This window comes from Eptatretus burgeri, chromosome 3 (genome assembly GCF_056783735.1).
Source record: "Eptatretus burgeri isolate ZD-2024b chromosome 3, Ebu_testis_v1, whole genome shotgun sequence".
Classification (NCBI taxonomy): Eukaryota; Metazoa; Chordata; class Myxini; order Myxiniformes; family Myxinidae; genus Eptatretus; species Eptatretus burgeri.
This window is the reverse complement of record NC_140963.1, coordinates 81,691,399-81,714,996: the sequence shown is the minus strand read 5'-3', so window position 1 is coordinate 81,714,996 and position 23,598 is coordinate 81,691,399. Positions and strand designations below refer to the sequence as shown.

Below are 23,598 nucleotides of genomic sequence, written 5' to 3'. Positions count from 1 at the left end.
ACACACCAACGAGACTGTTGATAAGGAACAGCTGGCTGGGTTATACCAAATAGTCTGGAGATGTCCAGAGTAAAAAAAAAAAAAAGTTTGAATTCGACAAATGAACATTTATCGCTGTTGGAACTGCTGCCAAGTTCAATTCCGCAGTTTAGATTTTGAAACTCGGTTCAGGTTAAGAGATTCCCGAGCTCATATGTCAGTTGTTATGCTTAGAATCATCCAGAGTTCAAAATACAAACAAAAATGTAGCTGATGCTCACCAATTTATTCGCACAATTTTTAATGTTCAAATTTTTTTATTATATTATTATTATTTTTCTTCTCTGGAAGATGCTAGTCTTATTGGGATGGGAGAGGGTTTGGGAGTAGTTAAGCTTGAAGTGAGGGGAAGGGAAGGCAGACGTGCCGTGGAGTGCTAACTACGATTCATCCAGTCTCATCAAAATGATTCTGCATAGAATAATAGTGAAGATTCAAGCATCCATGTCTGAAATCCATTTTCTACCGGTCGTTCTAGAAACACCGCCCAGACATAACCACCGTCCGGATATGTTTATCGATGAACACTATCCGTCGTGTCAAATAATGTGTGAATGCAACTCTGAACATTTATAAGCATCTATACTCTAATATAACCTATGATCTATAATTGAAATATATAAAAAGCTCGTTCTCTATGTGCCTGCATCCGTCCGTCCGTCAGCAATTTTCTGAGAGGGGATATCACTAAACAAGCCCATCTGGAAACTATGATATCACTGAGTAAGGTGAGGATAGATGGGCTGGTTTCAATTTACATTAAAACAAAAACTCTTCCACTTCCATCTTCTTCTTCGTCACTTATTAAGGCCGAGGTCACATTTGCTCTACAGCGAGGATACGGCGGCCGTACGCCCTCTGAATTGACAAACGTGCGGCGGCCGCAGAGAAACTGAGGTGGCCTCAGGGAGGCCCTACGCCATTTGGCTATATTTTACAGGCCGTAGGGGCGCCGTGGAATTACAGCGCGGAGTTATAACTTTTTTTTCATTTCTACGTTCGCCGTAGCAATTCGACAAGCCAAGCTATGACGTAGATGTGTTCCATGTCGACCGTACGTAGAGGCGTACGGTGGGCTTGCGTTATTCGTGCAGCTGCCGAAAGCTCTTCTCGATGAAAAATGAATTTTCCCAACCCCCAAAAAATTACGGCGGCCGCACTATTTCCACGGTGGGCTTGCGGTCTGTATGACTACCTGCAGGCAACACAAGGTCGACGCACGGTTCCCCTACGCCCGCTGTGCACCTACGTAAGGCCTCCGTGGCAGTCTGCGTCGACCGTGCGCTACCGCTAGAGATCGGAGTATAGGTGTTTGCCTATACCGTGGTGCCCCCAGAATCCCAATTTAATTCGTTCCAGGACGCTGTTCGGATTGCAAAAAGTTCGGATTCCAAAAATATTTTCCCAATAAGAAATAAAGGAGTGAATTAATCCGTTCGTGGACCCAAAGAAAACCCACTTTCAAAACACTTTAAACTGAAATTCCCCATGTTTAAGGTAAAATAAGATGAGTAAATGACCTTCAGTGGCGGTGTATTGTATGAAAACTGGTACAATCACCACATCCAAAGGTCCACACAGGCTCGTGCTCTGGCCTGGGTTCCAATTGCTCGCACACTCTGCGAGAGCGCTGCCCCCAGGGCAGCTCATCAAACATGATGCCCGCAGAACCACAATCACTTTCATCAAACGCATCAGGCTGACGTAATCATGGATATTCCAAATTACAACTGGTTTTTCTGTGAAATTCAATCCTTGCCCGACAGTCCGTCACACCACGTGATCGGATTGCCTTTTTTGTTATTAATTAAAACATAAGATGATTAAAAAAAACAAACATCACAAATGAAGGGGAAAACTCGAGGTAAGGCCGAAGTCACATTTGGCTCGGCGGCCGGAGGGTCTACAAAATGTACGGGCACTTATAAAGTGGCCGCAGTATTTCCACGGTCACACAATGTAGCAGTCACAATCGAGAGCTCAGCATTTCTTCTTCTTCTCCTTCTCCTCCTCCTCCTCCTCCTCCTCCTCCTCCTCCTCCTCCTCCTCCTCCTCCTCCTCCTCCAAAACCTTAATCTCTCGGACTCGGCTCTTGTATATACAAGATCCGGATCACCTTAAATACTGAGCACATGTACACATCCTCACATAGACGGTGCCTTTTGAGAGCGTCTATCATGAACATTTAAATATATTCGGACATTTGCTTTAAAGTTTCGAAAAGTTGACGTTACTACTTAAAGATTATTCCATTTATCACATTGTAATTTCGTAAATACATTATATATATCGTAAATACATTATGACGGGTTTCGCTATTGGCTTAATGAAGGCACGTGACGAAATATCGGAAGTTGTTTTTTTTTTTTTAGCCGACAAAACCTTTAGGTTTTGGACGCTGCTCTTGGACACATTTGTCCTTATTTTTCGGGTAGCCGCACGGCGTATTTATAAATTGTGGAGACCGAAAACATGGGTGTGCCGTCGGTCTTTGATGCGATGTCGCACGGTGACCTTAGGGCGTTCCTGTGGTGGCCATAGAATTTTGAAGGCAGACGCAAGGTGCCCGCAAGGCGACCGCAGGGGGACCATAAGCCGAACGTGCGGCCAGACAGATGGTAACGAATGGGTTAATTTTTTTTTTTTTAAACCAGTTCTTTTGTTTCGGCTTTTCGAATTTCTACGGCGAACGTAGAAATGAAAAAAAGTTATAACTCCACGTTATAATTCCACGGCGACCTTACGGCCTGTAAAATATAGCAAACGGCGTCGGGCCACCCTGAGGCCACCTCAATTTCTCTGCGGCCGCCGCACGTTTGTCAATTCAGAGGGCGTACGGCCGCCGTATCCTCGCTGTAGAGCAAATTTGACTGAGCCTTAGTATCGATCGACACACGAGAGATGCTTTCACGAGGACTTCTACCGACGAACTGAATGAACAAAGCGTGAAGATGCAGCTCGAACAGGTGGGGGAGACACGTGAACAAACATGAACGCTACGTTGTGTTCGGTTTTTTAAAATGTATTAGGTTTTTAGGGCAAAATTTCCTCGAAAAAATTGTTCGGATCCCAATTTGTTCAAACAATGGGGCGTTCGGATTCTTGGGGCACCACGGTATAATATATATATATATATATATATATATATATATATATATATATATATATATATATATATATATATATTTTTTTTTTTTTTATTTCAGTAAAAAAAAGAACTGGTATATATACCGACTCGTTACCGTCCGTCTGGCCACACGTTCGACTTAGGGCCCCCCTGAGGTCGCCTTGCGTCTGCCTTGAAAATTCTATGGCCGCCGCAGCGACGCCCTAAGGTCACCGTGCGACATCAAATCAAAGACCGTACGGCACCCCCACGTTTTCGGTCTCCACGATTTATAAATACCCCGTGCGGCTCCCCGAAAAATAAAAACATTTGTGACTGGTACATTGTGTGACCGTGGAAATACTGCGGCCGCCCTATAATTGCTGGTGGCTGCAGATTTTGGAGACCCCACGGCCGCCGTGGCAAATGTGACATTGGCCTAAGGTGAGTCTCATTTAATCCCATTTTTCATATGGATTAAATGCCAGCTGTATTCAATGTTTTATTTTTTGTTTTTTTTTCTTCCAACATTTCCATTTTATTCATATCGCCCTGTCAAACAGCATTTCCGAGTACACACCACCTTTAAAAGCATCACAATGCAGGTCGCTCTACTTGCAGCACAGGTGAGAAAAGGATATGAACAAAAACTGAATCTGATATTCAATAATTTTATTTACATGGGTTTTTTTTTTTTTAAGAGGGTGAGAGTTAATTTTTTTCAAATTTATTTTCTCTGGAAGTAACGGGTCTTGCATTCGAGTTGCAGCTGAAATGCAATAGGCTCCAGAATCTCTTCACCTTCGGCAAATTTCAAACTTTTAAATGTGAAATTGACCTTCGCAGCATTTGGATTGCCAAACATGTTATGTTGGATGCCCAGAATATCAAACTATGTCCAAATTGGACAAATGAACACTTTTTAGCAGTCCAAACTGCTAGTAAGGAATTTTTTGCGCATGAGGAGGCCATTCAGCCTATCATGTCTGTGCCACACCAATATCAGATTTCATAAATTCGTCAATACCCCTTCCGTTCGTGTGCAGCCTTTTGGCTGCTGCACTGGTACTCATTTCACTGACCTCGGAAGGATGACAGGCTGAGTCAACCCCCTGGTGTTAATTCAGTGGTAACCGGGACTTGAACTCAGGACCCTAGGATCCCAAGCCAACACCAGGTTCTAAAGGTCAATGAAGAAGTTTAAATTTTGATATTCGACTCGGGTTAAGAGATTCTAAAAGCTTTATCACATTTGTGGAGATAAAATAAAGCCACCAACACTGGCGTCTCCGGGCATTTATTACCATTGTGACGTATCCAGTGATTCATATGTATGATTATCAGGTATTTGATAAGGCAGTGTTAAATGATCCCTGATCCCATTCTTTCGTGGGTGTAGGGAAGTGTTTTCAGCTTCCACAAAAAAAAAAAAACAGGAAAAAAAAAACAAACTTTGGTTTCTTCAAAATGCCAACAGGATTATCGCACACCGACGGGCAACACCGGGATACCTCTGCGAGTTGTATATATTTGTACCGCAGTAAAAAGCTTTGGAACAGAAATGTGAGGCACTGCTACTGTCACACTGCCCAATGATGGTTCACTGATGTCTCTGAATCCTCCTTGAGTCGCAGTGGGTATTTAATATTTATTGGTTCAGGAGCCGTCATTGTATACCATGCCTTGCTCTTCCCTCGCACCTAAAGCCGCTAAAGCATGTGCTCGAATCTACAATTGCCAGTCAGAATCCACAAACAGCATTTCAGGACTGAGAGCTCGTATTGGCTTCGGGGAATCCCTGCTGTCAGTTGGGAGAGATTCCTCGAGTGAGGAAAATATTACAGGACTCACTGGACGGGTCGAGCAACTGCGTGAAAGGCTATAACAGGTGGGCTGGTGGGCTCCGGAATGACTGTTTACTTCCTTGTTTGTTCAACTGTCATGTCTTTTCACATGGAGGATATTTTTTAATTCCAGAACTTTACCCACCGGATCCATCCACAGTCATGTACTCAGACTGAATTATTTCCCACCCTTAAATGACACCTGGAGTTTTCTATTTGCTTGCCATTGATTTGTTTAAAAAAAGCAACTGATTCCTGCCACACCAATGAGCCATAGAATGTAATGTAATTGCAGCCCAAAGTCTCAAACATCAGCCATTGTGGTTTTCTTTTACTGTGAAGCAGAATGCATCGTATTCAGGTATGAAGTGAGACTGTTCCTGTTTTGGGTTTTAAACTTCCATTGGCATCTCCTCCTTGCGGGGTGGATTGTACATGTGTGCGAATTTCGACCCATGTAACTTTATCGTTAATCCTTCATTGAACATTTCAAATTTTTTTAGGGTGTTCATGTACGCGCTGATCTGTCGTGAAGTTTCCCAAAACAATGACCTCTTCGTTCACTCATTTATTCATGTGCTGTGCGACAACACGTGAAAGTCAAGCTTCGCTTCACACACGGAACTTCGACGCAGGAGAAGGCAATTGCCAACTCTACATCAATATTAATCCGATCCATCACTTTTGCAACTCTTTCTGTGCTTGTGAGGGAGGGGAAGGAGGAAGAGTTGGGGAAAGAATTTGGACATCAGGTGTGTGCGTCTACATTTGGAGGAGGTGGAATTGAGGAATGAACAACTACAAAATGTATCCAATCACCCATCCATACCAAGCTACCGACAATTCCTGCTAATATCCATGTACTCCTTCTAACCCCAATGGTTCTAGTTTCGGTACTGATCTTGCTGAAATTTGATGCTTTTTTTTTTGTTTATGCTCTCACTCTCTTTCCAAGGAGACCATTCGATGCATTAATTGGAACGGCACTCGGTCGAGCACCCATCTCTACCATTCTGAACAGTTTACGTTTTGTACCCCACTAATAGGCCAGATCAGCATCTGGACCTCAACCAAAATCTAATCAGCTCGTTCTTGTCATCCACCCAACTCCTCCACTGAGTTTCGTTCGAATCTGGCCACAACCTTGAGATATTGTGAGATGTATAATTTTGGCCCATATTCATTCCTCAATGGTGAAGAATTGCTCAAAAATTCTCTTATCCGGATCTTCAACAAAATCTTATAAATTCGTCCTTGTCACAAACCAAATCTGTCCAAGTTTTTCGTCTGAATCCGTCCATAACTTTGAGATATCCTGCTCAAAGACAGACAGATAAACGGGTGAAAACATAGTCTCCATCCAACTTCGGTGGTGCAGGAAACTATTCTCTTGGGTGAAAAATCTTACCTTACGATGGTCTTAACACCTTTTTTTTTTCATACTCTCAGGATATTGCCCCTTGGTCCAGTGCACCCTCCATTATGCTGAAATTTTCTTCACTTTTGTCTCTACCCTTAATTGCCTTAAACATATATCGCATCCCCTCGTAATCCACTCTTTCTAACATAGAAGGTCCTGCCTCCTTCAGCCGCTCCTCAGATTTTCAATGTTTGGAGAATTTTCAGAATTGAGCAAAGCAGTCCCAACCATGGTGCATCGGGTCTAGGCCAATGCTGCTTCACCATCATCAAGAGGAGATGCAAGATCTGGTCTACACGTTGGTTCCCTTTTGGAGACACTATGGTTGAAACGTGTCCTTGTATTTTTCTCTTTAATACTAATTTGAGTTGATTTAGTTGTGTTCCCATTGGCTAATATGGATTGTCCCAACTTCAGTGACCTTTAATTTTTCCTTTTCCACATTAACCTGAGCAGCTTACCCAATCACAAATACTAGGTTATGATGCTTTTATTCTTTTTATTTCCAAAATCTCAGCTTATGGAAGTGAAATCTAGGCTTTTCAATCTCGTGTTCGTTCATCCCCCAATTGCCCCAACTGCTCCCCACTTTCTACCTTCCATCTCCTCATTCTTCCATGAGCTAAGACTGTAATTTTTTTTACCCTGTGCACATGAAGTGAAAAGCAGGGTTAAGCAATTGGTTCACCTTGTCTGTCTGTCTGTCTGTCTGTGTACAGATGTCAGTTTATGATCGTGGAACTACTTGATTTCAATTGAATTGTACATTTTCAACACTGGAACACAAATCAAAACATGAATACGTTCATAAACCTACAGTTCCGCAGTACTTTGGCTCTGAATTTGGCAAATTGTACAGAATCTCGTCCGGATCACGCACGCGCACGTAGTAAGGTTATTTGTCTGTCTGCCTGTCAAACAGAATTGAAAATCATTTCAAACAAGAAACTTGTTTTTTAGAGACATCATAAAGGACACAAAGTTCACTAACGTATCGTGTCAGATAGCATGGTGTAAAAGACGGTGATTCAATATCAGTAAACGTCTGGAATTTTTTTGATTATGACCTTTAAAATCTTTATTTTATTTCAATTAAATTATATACTTGAACACTGCAGTGCAAAATCGCCTTGTTGGCACTTTTTCCAAAGCCTTCAGTTTAGCAATACTTGGACAAAATATTGCACCATTTTACGTCATCTTCACAAATCAAATTTTCCGCTCACTCTGCCAGTAAATATTGGGGAATATCGAGATTCAGATAAAATGGTGGATCACAGGAAATGTAGATCATGCTCGGAAACACAACCAGCAAGAGTTTAAAATTCCCTTCCCATGTCCCCCCCCCCCTCAAGACTGCGTGAGGTCGGGTATTCTCTGACCTCCAGTGTTTTTAAGAAAAAAAAGTCCATTCAAACAGAAGCAACTAGACCTACTCTGCTACTTTAGTAATAAACACACAAAAGCAGATCCGGTCTCAGGCGATGTTCCACCTGCTTCCCAGCAGGCTTCGTTAGGCTGATGGAGGAAGCCTGCTGAGAAGGAGTCGAAACGTTGCCTGCGACTGGATCTACTTTCGCTTGTTTGTTACTAGATTAACAGAGTATATTAATTAACTTTCTTGGTTGAATGGACGTTTTTGTTTTAATGATGAAGTATCCTAACCACCCCAATCTTGTATCAAAACAGAGTGTATGGGACTTTCCCAATAAGTGTCTGTCTGTGTGAGTCCTCTATAACTCCAAAATCATGAAACCTCGTAGGCTGAAACTTTGCATGCACACTAGGAAAACTCTAAGGAAGTGGATGAGAAAAAAATTGGGTGCTTGAGTGAATTAAAACGCCCCTTTTGAAGATAATTAATGGCCTTATTTAATTCATCCTTTATCAGGCGCATACTCAGTCACCGCCTGCTATAGGGTCTTAAGTTATATTCGAGGTAACCTCGCTGGGGTCTGAAGCCACCATGTTTTTTTGGCTTGCTCAACCATGCCCTGACTTGGAATAGGCCTCAACAATTTAACGCTAAAGTTGTTTTTGTTTTTATTTCACTTTCCTGACTCGTCTATCTATAATTCCAGCAGTGTGTGTGTGTGTGTGTGTGTGTGTGTCGTCTATCTATGCATATAATTCCAGCAGTGTGTGTGTGTGTGTGTGTGTGTGTGTGTGTGTGTGTGTGTGTGTGTGTGTGTGTGTGTGTGTGTGTCATCTATCTATAATTACAACAGTGTGTGTCTGTGTGTGTGTGTGCGTGCGTGCGTGCGTGCGTGCGTGTGTGTGAGACCGCTGTTTCTCGACAACCACTACTCCGTTCTAATTGAAACTTGCCACATATATTGCTGGGGACCTGAGTATGTGCCTTTTCAAGGTTTGATATTAATCGGACAAGTGCTTCCCAAGTTATGGCCATTTATTTACCAACCAATGACAAGACACGTTGCTGCGTGGGCGTGGCCGATGGGGAAGGGAACCTCAGCCACGTTCCCCATTACGGGTCACAACGTACGGACTTCCGGATAGTGATGACTTCGTGTATTCTAATAATTTCTCAATTTCTTATGCACATTTATAGATAAACACAATGCTCCAAGTTATGATCATTTTCATATTAGGCGGTGCATAAATTTCGGTAACATCAGAGTGAGCTGGTATGCTCAGAACCAGGAAGTAATTTTTTTATTTTTTTGCAGGAACGTTTTTTGTTTTTTTTTGTCTCTCTCTCTTCTCTTCTCTTCTCTTTGTGTTTTTCCTTGCGATGACATTGCGAAAAGGCAAAATACGTTCGCGCTAATTGAATAATTGGCCATTAAAACTAATAATTTATCAAAACGTTGGCAGATCCAGCAGCCTTCGCATTCTTGCCCTGGACGAGTAAACAAAGAAGAAGCGCCGTTTCCTCAGCCATGTTGTTCATGAAGAGGTGCTAATGAGATAAAAGTGTGTACAATTTGTCATCTCATTGACAAATTCATTTGTCATCTCATTGACCTCATTCCATCCATCTATAATTCCAGCTGTGTGTGTGTGTGTGTGTGTGTGTGTGTGTGTGTGTGTGTGTGTGTGTGTGTGTGTGTGTGTGTGTGTGTGTGTGTGTGTGTGTGTGTGTGTGTGTGTGTGTGTTTCGTTTACAAGAGCAAAGGAACGGCCTGTGTGGTTGTTGTTTCTGGCACGCGGTTTGAAACTTTTTTTTGTTTGTTTTTGTTTGCACCTACGGGCATGCACTGGTATCATCAAATGCCTGTTCTTCATAGCTACAAATCTCTGGGTACATCGCTATTGTAAGTGCTGCAGTTTTCAAATTATGAGATTGGAGCGATTTCATGAATGAAATGATTTCCTTGAAAATGATCAAGGAAATGATCAAAAAATGATCAATTTTCCTTGACCGACTCACGGACGGATTAAAGCATATCATCGAAATATTTTTTTTCGGCTCTGAGGATCGGATATCGTCTCGACTAAATAACTGTAGAAATCTGGAGTGAAATCTGATGATTTAAAGAAATAACGAGTCTAATAATTAAACCTATATATGAAGATATTAACTTGAAGCAAGCAAGGCGATGGTCCCTCTTCCATATATACACAAGAAAATGTGAAATTTCCAAAGCATTAAACTTTTTTTCCAACTGTTTGGAGCATTGTATTGAGTGAACAAAATATTTAGGAATGTGCCAAAATTAACCAACTTCAGTGAGCGAAATGATTTCATGCATTCACTGCTTGACATCATGCCCTGTCCCCCAGAGGGATTGCTTATCTATAATGTCTAACAGATCTGTGTCTATACGTTTTGTGAGGTGCTCCCCAGAGAATCAAAGCAAACCTGGTGAAAAACGGATGTTTTAGAATAAAATTTATAACGTTTGCGCGGACTGTGAACAGATATACCACGTGAATCATGCACAGATGAGCAGGCAGCATGGTGGATTATCTGCAACGGTTATTTCACGGGAGATTTAAACTTTGCGATGTCTCCAGGGTTATTCTACATAAAATGGAAAATCTCGTGGATAGTCATTTTAGAACGATTTCCTTTATTTAGAACGAATTCATTTCTTTAACTGATGCGGCGAGGTGAAAACCAGCTTTAAAGTTGAAGGGATCCTATGTGGTATGCAGCCGCAGCCTGGCTAGGCGTTCCTTATCTACCATTTAATTGGAGAGTTTGCTTGAGTACTTGAGCCACGAGACGAGCATCCTACATTCGATTTGCGGTACCGCACTGCGTCATACTGAGTGAATCGTTCACTCACTGCGGACGGTTTTTCCACGCCATGTCTTCTCAAGCAAGGGGTTCGTGCTTCGTCGTCCCCAGCGAGGGGTTCGTGCTCCGTCGTCCGCGGCCGAGGGGACCGTGCTCCGTCCCGGCCGAGGGGACCGCGCCCCGTCGTCCCGACCGAGGGGACCGCGCCCCGTCGTCCCGGCCGAGGGGACCGCGCCCCGTCGTCCCGGCCGAGGGGACCGCGCCCCGTCGTCCCGGCCGAGGGGACCGCGCCCCGTCGTCCCGGCCGAGGGGACCGCGCCCCGTCGTCCCGGCCGAGGGGACCGCGCCCCGTCGTCCCGGCCGAGGGGACCGCGACCCGTCGTCCCGGCCGAGGGGACCGCGACCCGTCGTCCCGGCCGAGGGGACCGCGACCCGTCGTCCCGGCCGAGGGGACCGCGCCCCGTCGTCCCGGCCGAGGGGACCGCGCCCCGTCGTCCCGGCCGAGGGGACCGCGCCCCGTCGTCCCGGCCGAGGGGACCGCGCCCCGTCGTCCCGGCCGAGGGGACCGCGCCCCGTCGTCCCGGGCGAGGGGTCCGTGCTCCGTCGTCCCGGGCGAGGGGACCGTGCTCCGTAACTTTACCAATCAGCTTTCTTTCACTTGCCAAGCCAGCCATTCCACATCAACCATTTTAATTGGAGTCCTTGCTTGAGTGCTGAAGCCACTTGGCGAGCGCCGTGCAATCGATAGTGGTATGCACGCAGTGTGTGGCCTGATCAGGAGGTAAGTTTGCTGGAAGCGCGAAGAGGTTTGTCGACTGCACACACAGATATGGTACAAATGGTTGGATTGACTTGATTTTGTAAAGGGAATCTCCATGGGTGTGTGTTTGTGCCTGCATGCTTGGTTACATGTGTTTTGAAGCACATGTGGGATTCGAGGAAACACAAACCGAACTTGCACCTGGGTCGATCGTGCAAGGCCCATGGTGCATGCGCCGTGACGGAGGTTACACGACCATCTAACTAACCATGTGCTCCGGCACCGAAGCCACCCATGTGGGATGTGCAGTGCCGGTGTGGGTAAAGTTGAGCGTGTCAGTGAGCATATGTGCGAGTGAAAGGTGCAGTATATCGCCGGTGTGTGTGCGTGGTAGGCATGGACCGTGGGGGCATTGGAGGAATGCGTATTGGGGAGTGGGGGGAGCTGTTGAGGACTGACGGTTTAGTGATGGACTGACCTCCCACCCTCTCTCTCCAACCTCTCCCACCCTCTCTCTCTCTCAACCCCTCCCTCTCTCTCTCTCTCAAACTCTCCCACCCTCCCTCTTCCTCCCACCCCTCTCCATCTCTCTCCCACCGCTCCTCTCTCACACTCCTCGCCCACCCCTCCCCCTCTGTTCAGGGGACTATTAAGGACTGACAGTTATTTCTGAATTTAAAACAGCTTCCCGAGAGTGTATCATGTATGAATCAGATTTGGAGTAAGCCGACCAGAGGTGTGCAAATGTCGCTGTATGTGCGAGCATGTACACATGCAGGCAGGCCGTTGCAGGTAGATAGCATGGGTTTAAAACCTTCCGCCTGGTGTTATTAGACCATGAGCTGAGCATCCAAAATGTGTCTAGTTCTTGACTTTCGTGACTCACCTCGTGCATATACCTGAAATTTTGCATAGATTTAGATAAAAAGTCACTTGGAAAGAATTCACAACTCGTCAGTGCAAAAAGTTGCACATTAATTAGCTATGCTAATTAGCAAAACCTATAGCACCATCTTGTGGTCATTCTGAGATAGCTGTGTATTAGTCTGGGAATTCTGATGTCTATGTATTCATATAACAGGGAGACTACTCGCATTGTGTTTTAATCATTTTCTTTTAAAAGTACAAGCAAAAATAGGAGCCTTTCCTTGAAATGAATTCTTTCATGTTTAGCACGTTCATGTACATCAATGTAAAACACTGCGGTATCACACAATGATGACACGGTCACTGTGTCACGGAACATTCTTCATCATCAGAATCTAACTATTTCGTGGTAATAGAGTTTCTGTCGTCGACACACTTGCAAAGCTCCGTGCATGACACACCATGCCGTCGACAAGAACATGTTCCTTTGCCTGGACCAGACAGATTCTCACAGCTAGTTTTCTTGCATGAACAATATGTTTGTTCAAGCAAGCTGCTCGGAGCTGGAGGCAGATCACCCCAGTCGATGTCCAATTCATCATCTAGAACTTTTCATCCATGTCCATTTGGACTGGGAATTGGTGGAAACTGTTCCAGACATCTCGTGCGTACAGCAGCCTGGTAATTTGCTCTCACGACATGCTTCTTGAGAGAGTCTGCATGGGGTGGAAGACGTGCCTCTGATTTGGTTAACGTAAGGAACAGATTGTATCTGGCTTCATTGACTTTCTTACAGTCCTGCCCATACATTTTGCAAACAAATTTCTCCGCACCTTCCATCAATTCATCACTGACTGTGAATGAACTCCCCAACTCTTGAAAGACAGCATGGCAAGCAGTGTCACTTGCAAACAACTTGAAGGCTTTGGGTTTAGACTTTCCATGAAAAGAGCTGACCAAATCACAACCTGTGAAACAGTGTAGTGATATCAAGGCTTTGCTGACATCTGGTCCCAGATGTGAGCTTGTCTTTGATAGACTCACGGTCCTCCTATTGTTACCTCTTCCAGTGTGGAACAATACCTCTGCTCCAATATGCTCAGCTCAACCATGATGATTCCAATCACAAAGACGTCTGTGTCAAGACTTTTGATTAGGACCGGGTATGGGGCCCTATCTGTTGAACTTGATGGCTGATGTCTCGCAGCATACTGGCAGTGAAGGAAAAGACGAGTATCTGCTTCTTCGTGGTTACACTCAAGTTGTGGCACAGAGCGAACAATCATTTGCTCATTCTCGTCTGTAAACTCATGGCATTCCCCATCATGAGCAACGAACACCTTGACTTTCTTCAGACATTCAGCTGGTTTCTTCCTCCAAGTCTGGAAAAAAAAAACCTGATCAGCTCTGCTTTGTTCTCGCCACATGCCAGAAACTTCTTCCATTGTTGAGGTGCCTGCTGATCTGCACTAGATTTTTGTAAGCAAGCTGCCACCCACTGAACGTCTTCCCCTCTCAGCGTTCTTGATGCTGTCTTTCCTGTAAGTATCAACCACAAAGCGGACTTCTTTTGTAAAGTAGTCGTTACTTCTTTCCATATATGGAAAAAAATAACATTCAAGCAATGATATACACTCATCACTATATTTTATAAAGTAGTTCGGATGGGAAATGAGCAAGAGTGTAGATTACGAGGAAAAGGATAAATATAAGTGATAGCAGAATTTACAGCAGAACATCCAGTCGGATTCATGACAGTTATATTCTATAGTATAGTAATCACTGGGTATTGATTTTGACCATTCTGTCAAAAAATTAGTTCACGGTAGAAAGGAGATCCTACCTTCCAGATCCGTCACATTCATCATCATCATCATCACCATCATCATGATCATCATCATCATGATCATCACCGGGCGTGGCATCAGCGGCTACAGCAGCTGCAATCCCCACACCGAGCCTGTGCTGGCTGTGGTGTACTTGTACCGCCTTGACAGCGACCTTACTTTCGGGGCTTCCTTTCACATCAATCCACTTTGCAGCACATTCCTGAAATTTCTTAATGCTTTTCTCACTAAATGGAATTACTTTGCTGTGGGTGTTGATGACATGCATCGAACAGAACCCCGAAGAACTGCCTTCAGAATCTTCGGCAGCACAAGCATCAGATGACATGAACAACGCCATGACAGCTTGTGAGTTTACAGCTTGCCTGCAACGAAGCGCGCGATTGGTTGATGAGCGTCTGCAATGAAGCGTGTGATTGGTTGATGTTTATAAGAAAATTGTCACAATTTCGGGTGTTTTTTCTATATTTTGAAAAAAATGTGCAAGTTTGGTGCTTGACAAGTTTCAGATATGATTTCTTTTATATTTTCACAAAACATATTACAAATACAGGTAGATACACGAGGTGGGTCACATAACTAAACAAAACAAGAGCTCGGCCCACGGTCCATATGTAGAACCCTGTGGTTAAAAATAAAATGTTGCTGTTTGGGCATGTTTTGTTGCCCTTCCCTTCCCCTCCCCTCATGCTTACTTCCTCCAAAACCCCCTCCACCCCCATGGACATCTCCGGGATGTCTCTGCCTGCTGTATTAATGTACTGTTTTACTGTACCCCATTTCATTCAATCCTTTACTTCCCACCCTTTCCCCCTCAAGTTCCCCGACCAAACGCAAGTCCAGAATCCCATCCCCTCATCCTTAACTCCTCCGAAACCCCCTCCCCACCCCCAATTCCTCCCCCCATCCACTCTCCCCCATTCTCCTCACTCCCACCCACCCCGCTTCCTCCTCCCAGAGTGTTTCGCGATATTGGGTGAGGTGTTGCTCTCCCCACCTCCTCCCCTTCCTCACTCTTCCCCACTTCTTAGCTCCCCCTTACCCTCTTCTCACTCCCCCACCCCTCCTCGCTCCCCCTCCTCACTCCACCACCCCTCCTTTTCCCGTGGTCCCGGGCGAGGGGACCTCCCATTTTCTCTCTCCACCCCCCCCAAATATTCCTGTCAGCGAAGCAACGGGTTGTATTTGCTCATAATAAATATACCGCAGGGGGTGAAGTCAGGTTGTTGTGGTCACTCTGTGGTAATTATCAAAGCCCGTTGAGGGTTAATTGCTGGCAGTAGTTAAAGCCACATATAAAGACAGTGCCACATGCCTCTGGCTTGCTCGGCCCAATTTGGATGAGGAATTTAGTACATAATTAGCATAGCACTTGGCCTATTCAGTTCCCCAATCAGTACAATATTTTGACTGGTGGACACGTGATTTCGCTGGTGGTCTTCAAATCAGTTGACTGCTACGGTCGTATTGAGAGAATTCTCCATCTTTCCCAGCTTGTCGTTGGAAGTCGACATTTTGTTGCTTAATGTGCTTTCTTAATGCGCCTTTGGTTTTCATCTCTCGTCTTCTGTCTGCTGTATTGCTTCTTCTGACAGCCATTTAGCTTTCCTCTTTCTGCTTGCTTTTGGGATGTTTTTGGCTCCTTTTACAATGTCTTCAACTGCTTGCTACAATTCATCTGGCAATCTGTCAATTAAGTCCAGCATTGAAAAAAAATTTTTTTTTTTTTTTTTAAATCTTTTTTTGCAAATTGTTGAGATACATTTTCACGGTCACATCTGTCCAAGGTTTTGATATTTTTATTTTGTTTTTGGAATTTTCAAGTCAAGGCTCGTGTTAGAGTTAATATACAAAAACATATAACAAGTCAGGAGATAAGAGGGGCGGGAGAGCGAAGCACAAAATAGTGGGGAACAAAGAAAATAGGATATCTCTGGAAGGGAGAAGGATGAGGTGGGGGACACGGGGGTAAACAAGATGGTACTATGGGGGACTTTCATGAAGGAAAACAGGGAATTTTAAGGAGGTGGGTTTGGGTTGGATTAACAGGGGTAGTAAAAATCAAAATTTGGATGTGGGAAGATATGAGATGGTGGTGAACAACTGTTTTGAATATCTGGTGAGAGGAGTGGGATTGAAGAGAGTGTGGGAGTTTGTTCCAGAAGCGGGAAAAAAGAGGAATGAAAGGGTGAAGGTGAGCAGCGATTCATGGTTTTGGCAGTTTCACCAGAAAGGGGTTTTGGTGGACCTTAAGCGCCCTGAGGAAATATAGTGGGGGACAGATCATAGACAGAGCGTGGGGGTGAGGGGGCAAGGTTGGAGAGGAGATGGAAGAAGACAGAAAGACCACCAACCTGCCTCCGGTGAGTGAGTTGGAGACCCAAGAACTTAGCTTCATCGTGGGGGATACCAATGATCTTAAAATCTTGGTTTCCACAGCGTGAAGTCGAGCCAGGTGTGAGGCAGGAACACCGCCCCAAAAAACGGAGCAGTACTCCATCAGACTGCAGATGGAAGCTTTATAAGTGGTTAGAAGCTCAGGTGTGCCAAGGAAGGACTTTGCGTGACGTAGAATGCCCAGTGGCCGACTGGCTTTGGAGGCCAGCTTGGAGATGTGGCTTTCGCAGGAAAGATCGTGGCAGACAGTGAGACCCAAAAGCTTGAATGACAGGACTTATTCAAGGGGATTATTGAGAAAATAGATGGGGGGGTTCCAGACATTCCTTTCAGAGAGACATGGTGAAGGTGTGAGATTTGTCAGGATTGAAGGAAATATTCCAAATGTTTGACCAGCTTGTGATTTTATCCAGGTCTGCAGAGAGCTAAGAGGCTGCTGCCTGCCAATCAGAGGGATGAGAGATGGTATGGCAAAGGGTAGAGTCATCAGCAAGAGATAGAGGATTTTGCAGGGAATCTGAGAGATCATTGATGAAAACCAGAAGAAGTACAGGGCCAAGAACGCACTGCCTCGAGGAATTCCAGTCTGGATGGGAAGTGGTGAGAGAATTTCATTAAGAGCCATGTGTTGACGGCGACAGTCGAGGAAGTCCATGAGCCGTGAGTGGAGATTGCCTAAGATACCATGAGAAGAGTTTTTTTTCCAAACTTTCTCAATTTGACTCAGTTTTACCATCAGGAGTTCATGATCTGTCCCACAGTCTACACCTGGAAAAGTATTGACAGGTTTCACAGCACTGCTCCATCTGTTATTGATAAGAATGTAATAAATCTGATTTCCATGTTGCCCATCAGGTGAAATCCATGTAAACTGTGCAGTTTACACTTGGGTTGTTTAAACCATCTGTTGGCAATTATGAGCCCTTTTCCACACCGAACTCCAGCATTCCTTCCTCCGACTCATTTTGGATATTAAGTCTGTGCTTTCTTGTAATCCCTGGTTGTCCTGCATCTCCAACTTTTGCATTCCAGTCTCCCACAATAATTAAAACATTCCTTTTATTTACCTGTTCTACTAGTTCCTGCAAATTTATCTAAAACTCCTTCACATTTTCTTCATCTGCTGTATAAGTTGAAGCATATATCTGAATGATTCACGATTGTTAAAATCTGATTCATCCAAGGACAGTCCAGGAGCTCACCTACGCAGAGATCAAGACCCCTTTGAAGGAACATTGCAACCTGTCTCCTTCAGTCATCCTGCGTTGGTTCAATTTCTGCATGGACTGACAGCAGCAAGGTCAGTCAATCGCAGACTTTGTTGCACACCTTAAGAAACTCACATCTGTGCGAGTTTGTGGATACGATTGATGGCATGCTCCGTGATTTTGTGGTTTGCATGTCCGATGACTGCACTCATAGACGCCAAGTTACTCGGACAAAACTGACTTTCCAAAATGCCAGAGACGCCTCCATTTCCACGGAAAGTGCTGAACGCAACGCTTCAAGCATCAGTGCGACTCGTTCGTCCGGCACCAGCCCTGCCGTGAACAGCTTAGATCATGATCAGCCACAATGTTGGAACAAGTCTACTCGTCAGAAGCCAGTGCAGTCTCGAATCCACAACAAATGTTTCTAATGCAACGGAAAACCCTCTCCAGAGATGTGGCGGTTCAAAGATGCAACCTGCCATTTTTGTTTGAAAACTGGCCAGATTGCTCCAGCTTGCATTACTCGCAAATTGAGGATAGAGAAAGTTGCTGACAAGAAAATTCATCATTTTATTGGTTGGAAAGAACCTGAGCTTGACCAGGTGACCTCTGTTTCCAATAACCCAGAATAGTATAACCTGTTTCATATTCATTCTCACAATAAGCGGGATTATATTCTTGCAACTGTTGTTGTCAACTTTCGACCATTACAAATGGAGATCAACACTGGTGTGGCTGTCTCGGTCATCAGCTGTGTTGCTTTCACCAACCTGTGGAGTGGAGCTGACTGGTCTGACCTGAAACCGACATCGTATGGACTCTCTACCTACACAGGTGAGAAGATTGTTCCCTGTGGAACCTATGCTGTCACGGTGGGCTATGATGATCAAAAGTTTCACTTACCACTTATCGTCATTCCTGGAAATGGGGCTTATTAGGCAGGAACTGGTTGGGCATAATTCAGCTGAGGTGGAAAACGGCTGCAAATACACTCAAAAATGTGCTGGGTACATATCTGGACGTCTTCAAGGATGAACTTGGAACTTTGAAAATATATATGGCAAAACTCATTGTTGACTGCAATGCTAATGCTATACCGTGGAACCCCGATGTTCGTGGATTCGACATTCGCGGACCCCGTGTATTCGCGGATTAGATAATGTAACCTGCTTCTACATTCATGATTCATATATTTTGTTCATATATTTTTTGTTTGTATGTTGTTTTTTTACACTTCAGGATTGGTCTCCGATATCCACCACTGCTGATATTAATTCAGTCTGGGAATTCTTCCACAGAAATCTGCACTCTCTTATGCACAGATTCATCCCACCTCATCTTCAATAATCTTACCCAACCTCCTGCTATTGGTACTCTGAATCCTGTGCTGAGGCAATTGCTTTAAAACAATTTGCATTCTCCTCCTGGAAGGCAAATCCAACCAAAGGCAACCTCGAATCATTCCACAAAGCCCACAAGTGTGTGTCTACTCTAAGGCGAGCCAGCAAACAGCATCTATCCAATCTCAAGAATGACCTGTCAAACTTGTCTCCCTCCTCTTAAACCTCGTAAGACCTTGTCAAGTCTCTCTCTCTGGTGTATGCTCCCCTTCCATCCCTTACTTCACTTCAAATGGCACCACAGCCGACTCCCCTTGTGAGAAAGCTGAGTGCATCAATTCTGTATTTGCTTGAAAATATTGTGGCCCGACCCCCTCCCTCTCTGTACCCTTTCTTCCCAGTCATACCCAACTGCTCCTGAATGATGTATCTTTTGCACCTCAAAAGATGGAAAAGTTTCTGGCAATCCTCGACTCTGACTCTGCAATTAGACTGGACGGCATCAGCTCACATATCCTAAAAACCTGCTCTGCTGTTCTTGTGCTTCCTTTTTCTGCCCTTTTTCACCCTGTCATTTACAATAGGTCATCTTACATCTGCTTGGAAATCAGCCTATATCACAGCATTACATAAAAAGGTGCAAAAACAGATCCCCAAAACTACGGACCAATTCGCTTACTTCCAATCATTGGCAAGGTCATGGAATCCATCATCGCAATTGACATAAAATCATTCCTTTTCTCCAACAGTCTCATCTTAGATCATCAATTCGGATTCAGACCTAGTCACTCTACCTTAGACATGCTGCTTCTACTCTCCCAACAATGGGTGGAGGCCCACAATATCAGACATCAGATCAAGGCCGTCTCTCTGGACATATCTCAAGCTCTTGATACAGTTTGGCATCCTGCCTTGCTCTGCAAACTGTCTGCCCTTGGAATGCAAGGCCAACTCCACTCTTAGATTACTGACTTATTCTACTCTCATAGCCAATGTGTGACTCTCAACGAAACCCTTTCATCTCCTCTCCCTGTCAAGGCTGAAGTCTAAGGATCTGATCAAATCGTCCAATGTTCTCGTTTTTCCCAGGGAAAAATCTCGTGCTGACACGTGAGTCCTGTTGATATGGAGTGGATAGTGTGTCATCTCATGGTGATGCCTGACGGTACTGAGAGACATGTTTCATTTGCTTCCAGAACGTTATCCCCAGTGGAGAATAACTATTCCCAACTTGACACGAAAAGATTGAGAACCACTTATTGGCATGCGCAAATTTAGTCAGCACCATCTCAGCCAAAATGTCATGATTCACACATATCACATGCCATTGATCAGTCTGTTCAGTCCGACTAAGGCAATGTCCGACACACGACCATCCAGGATTATGCGTTAGTCCCTGTTTCTTGCTGCTTATGACTACATGATGTGTTATAAGCCTGGTTCCTCTATCATAAATGCAGATGCTATGAGTCGATTACCTCTGCCAAAATTGGCCTGGATGGGTTTGAGAGTAGTGAAGTAGCGGCTGAACCCCGAATCCTATACAGGTTCCCCCCGATGACTTCATCTTTGCTCTTTACTTCTTCGGGTTCCTTCATGGTCTTCCGTTTGATTATAATGTTTGTCCCATATCCTGATGCTGTGTGGACTGTGCTTTCCCAACTGACGGACCTTTGGTAGCTTATACATGTTTGCTGCGTTTGAGCCTGGGAAGTAACTGCTGAAATCTATTTATTTGGGTTCTTCCTGACATCTTTGTCCTTTGTTTCTTTCATACTTTCTAATTTTTTTCACAATTCTCTTGATTCATTCTAATTCTTGCTTTTTATTCTCTTTCATTTCTTTTACTCTCTATTCCTCACTTTCGTTATCTGTCTCTCTGAGAAGTGAATTCTTGCAGAAAGTTTTCTGTAAGTCTCACTTGGCTTCACCTGGATAGGTTTGAGGGTTGTGGAGTAGCGACTGAAACCTTGAATCCTATCCAGGTTCCTCCTGATGATTCCATCGTTTCTCTTTACTTCTATGGGTTCCTTCTTGGTCTTCCGTTTGATTGATGATTCGCCGACACCAGGATCCATTATCACACTGATCGATCATCTGGAAGATTGTCCTGTTGACGCTGTCCAAATATGCACGCATACTTGACGAGACCCTGTTCTGTCAAGCATTGTCTCGGCTGTGCAGCATGGAAGGCATTTTCTACCTGAGTGTGACCTGGCTTTTCAAACTTTTTAGGTCCATAAAAAAACGAACTCTGTGTGGAAAATAGTTGCCTATTCTAAGGCTGTCATGTCGTCATCCCAGAAAATCTGTGTTCCAGGGTCATACATGAAATCCACGATTGTCTCCCCAGTATTGTGAAGATGAAATCATTCACTAGAAACTGTGTTGACAAAATCTTGATGCTGACATCGAACATCATACTTGACAGTGTTATCCCTGGCACCAAGTGCTACTGCTTTCCTGCAAATGGCCCAGGGAACCATGGCATCAAATTAATATCAATCGTGAGGGGCCTATTAAGGGCATCATGATTTTGATCAAGGATGTGCACACCAAATGGATTGATGCCTACGTGACGCATGGTCTTATGTCAGCTACCGCCATTGAAAAACTCAGGTGCTGTTTTGCCACTCATGGTTTGCCCAGAATTATCATGAGTGATAACGGTAAGTGTTTTTGTAGTTCCTAATTTGTCGATTTCACATGTTGGAACGGCATCAAAAATAAGTCCATCAGCCCACATCACCAGGCTTCAAATGGCTTCGGTGAACGTTCGGTGGGAATCATCAAATCCAGATTGCAGAACCTTCCCGATGAAAATTCAGAGGCAAAACTATCTTATCTCCTGTTCAAATACTGCATCACGTCACACTCAACAACCGGTGCAGATCTGCTCGAGTTGTTGATTAAATGACACCTGAGATTGATGCTTGACAACTTCAAAATGGACATGTTGTCAAACTTCTAACTAAATCAAAATTTGATGCATGAGAAGTTTTCCAACAGTCGCTGTATCAATATTGGAGACCCAGTGTTTGCCCACACTTTCGGTGTGGGTGAGACATGGTTTCACGGGTGACGTCAGAGAAGCCTCGTTCGCTGTCCGACTGTATGATTCACCTGCACGATGGTCACGGAATCCATCAACATCAGTACCATGTGACCTACCATCACTCTAAAGCCTGCAGCATTATCACAGCCAGAACAACAGTTTGACCCACCACAGCCAGAGATCACCATGATCACTCGAGTCGGCTCGAATGCTTCAAACTTCTGTGAATGCTCCGCCCATAGTGGAGACCGAAATGATCACCTCAGACTCTGTATCCACCATTCCACTGTGATGCTCAATGTCCAAGAGAAAAGCACCCTACCTGTTGACTTTTTGAAATTGTTGGTTTTTTTCTCAATGTTCTATCTTCACGTTGATATATATATATATATATATATATATATATATATATATATATATATATATATATATATATATATATATATATATATATATATATATATATATATATATATATATATATATATATATAGCAGTATAATCCCCATGTCTGCTTTTTGACCATAGCAGTCTACCCTAGGTCTGCTTACTGTTATTTGTTATTTTTACGTTCACGCATACAGAGGAAAAACACTCCCCATGTCTGCTTACCGAATAGGGCAGTCCACCCGAAGTCTATTGGCTGTTATTTACGCAAACATGTTGCTGCACGGACTATTGGTAATTTTGGACTTGAAGTGGAGGATGTCAAATATGGACATGCAAACATTCCCCGTTTTACCCCGACGCCATGACTGCTGGTATATTTCCATTTCCGGATCACTATCAAGGTCCCACAGCACGTTTGTGAAACTGTGTACCTTTTGAGTGAATAAATAGAGGACAATCAATCGTAATCTGTCGAGTTTGTCAAGATACATTACAGTGGTGTTCACTGGATGTCCTTTCAACCTCACTGATATTAACCTATCATTAACTGGGTTGTATCACAAAAAAATAAAATACACGGGCGTATTAAGACATGTGAACCACCATGCATATGCACAGCGTACAAGATCGAGATTTATGGAAGACTGAGGTGCACACAGGGTAAAAAACACTAAAATAAGCAATTTACTGAGTTTGGTGCAGTGGGACAACAGTTGACACTTAAGTGAGAGATTGAACGGAGAGGATAAGAAGAGAGACAGAAGGGGAGTAAACTTAAGTTTTACTTGGAAGTATGAGGTTTGGACTGGGCAGAGTCAGTGGTGTAAAAACGATTGTGGACAATGATGGGTGATATGAGATGGCTGTTCCACAAATCAGAGAAAAGAGGAGCAAAAGAGTTGAGGTGAGCAGTCAGCCAGGAGCTTGGGAGTTTAACCAAGAGAACATTGGAAGAACGTGTGTGTCCTCGAGTATCTGGAGAGGGTTTGGAGGGCTGTGAGAGAAGAGGGAGTTAGACTGGAGGAAATGCCTTTAAAAATAATAATAATAATAATAATAATAATAATAATAATAATAATAATAAAAATAACAGAGGCCACCGACCTTGGATTAAG

General features: G+C 44.1%; 2 pseudogenes; one reads left to right on the top strand and one right to left on the bottom strand.

Moving 5' to 3' along the window:
• Positions 1-12,642: 12,642 nt before the first annotated feature.
• LOC147030304 (uncharacterized) lies at positions 12,643-13,703 on the bottom strand (annotated as a pseudogene).
• Positions 13,704-21,730: 8,027 nt separating this feature from the next.
• LOC147030303 (uncharacterized) lies at positions 21,731-22,385 on the top strand (annotated as a pseudogene).
• Positions 22,386-23,598: the final 1,213 nt, after the last annotated feature.